The sequence below is a fragment of the Poecilia formosa genome, unplaced genomic scaffold, assembly GCF_000485575.1.
Source record: "Poecilia formosa unplaced genomic scaffold, Poecilia_formosa-5.1.2 Scaffold253, whole genome shotgun sequence".
NCBI classification, from domain to species: domain Eukaryota; kingdom Metazoa; phylum Chordata; class Actinopteri; order Cyprinodontiformes; family Poeciliidae; genus Poecilia; species Poecilia formosa.
In genome coordinates this window covers 588,492-590,396 of record NW_006800192.1, presented here as the reverse complement: position 1 = coordinate 590,396, position 1,905 = coordinate 588,492, and positions in this window count along the sequence as shown.

Genomic DNA, 1,905 nt, shown 5'->3' with positions numbered 1-1,905 from the left:
ACCTGGAGGGACCGGGTTGGTTGGCCTGCCTGTCGACCATATTGGATTTAACAAAAATAATTTCTTGCATTTGCAGCTGATGGCCAGTAGTTGAAAGTGTATTTTATGATGCATTAGTGTCCACTTCAGTGGTCTGTGCGCATTTATAACATAGAAATCCACAGGAAGCACAAGAAAATATCTTTTAGATAGCTGTCCACTGTAGTGACCAATATGCATGAAAGGGTTAATTTCTGAAAAAGAAAAAAAAAAGAGAAAAACTGCCGAACCAGGCTATGAACAAGAATCTGGAAAAATGGTTTTATTGTAAAACTCTGTTCCGTCACTGACATATTGTGCTAATTTTACATCATTCTTTATTCATATTCTGGGCTTTATTGAAGTAAAACAGATTTAACATCCAAGTGAGTCCTACAAAGGTCATATTCATTATGAGGATGACAGATATAGTGACAACTCCAAACATAAAGCTGCTCTGTCTAATTTGGTGATCTTGGAGGGATTAAGTTGGACTTGACACAATATCGTTTCTATTTGAGAACAACTACGCTGCCAACATCTAAGTTACCTTCAAATTACAAATGGATAAACTCTTTCCAACATAAATTAACATGATGTAGTAACTGGTAATTGAGAAGGCACAGACACTGGTGAGAGACGTATTTTACTGCTCCCAGAGTAAAAGTACATTTCTATCACAGTTCACTCATAGCACATCCAAAGTTAACTGACTACTTTCTGCATGCGTTCAATTCCAAATATTGTGTTAGATAATATCATATTTGATTAAATTTTCTAAATATGATTTAAAAATTTGTTCATGGGGTTATTAAAAAAATCTTAGTATTTTGGAAGTAAAAAAAATTATATATATATATATATATGTGTGTGTGTGTGTGTGTGTGTGTGTGTGTGTGTGTGTGTGAATAATATCTGACGTGAAAGAGGAATTTTAAATACTTTTTTCTATCCTTCACAATTTTCATCATGAATAATGAATAAATGAATCTTGATCTAACGCCAGACAGAGTTGGTGGAGATAAAGGAAACCTAATATTATAAATAAATAAATAAATAAATAAATAAATCCTGGTCACACTCAAATTCAAGATAAACTTAGCATCTTGCATCACTGACAAAACCTCGAAATAATATTTCCTCCACCAGCAGAGATTTAGATTGAAAGACACACTCTTCTTCTAGGACACTCACTTACGTTAATGAAAAACGTCTGTCATGTTTTCTGACAAACACATTTACAGTTATATCAAACATTTATGAATTTTTGGCTCTCTAGTGCGAACAACAGAAAAGCTGACTGTTATTTGGAATCTAAAGAAAACCTATATTGCTTTGAGACAAATCCACAAAATGGACTCAGCACATTTACTCCACTGGGTGGCGCAATTGCTTTGTGCAAGACGGCAGAAATTAAGGCCTTTAGTTTCTGTCACGTCTCAAAGAGTCAAAACATTTCACTTCAGAAACAAATGAAGGCTTCAGGAATGCTATGACATTATTAAATTTTCATTCTTTTTATTTTATTTTATTTTATTTTATTTTACACTGGTGTTTCCAAAAATATTTATGAATATATACCAACATAAGTTTAATTTTGAACCTAGCTTAATGGACATTTTGTATCACACTCATATTAGTAAAATGATATGAAATTATATCTAGTTAGTGCACATCAGTGCTGCTGTGAGTAAGAAAGCTCAGATTTTGCCTCCAGTTTCAGAAACCCACAGTCACAAGGGTCCATCTGCAAATCACTATTATGAACAGAAGCATTCCTCTGCCCTCTGGGGTATATAGAACTTCATTTGGTTTGCCTTCATGATATATGTTTAGGCCAAGAAGTCATTTAGTGCTTAATTTATTAGCCTGCTGATTTATGCCTGC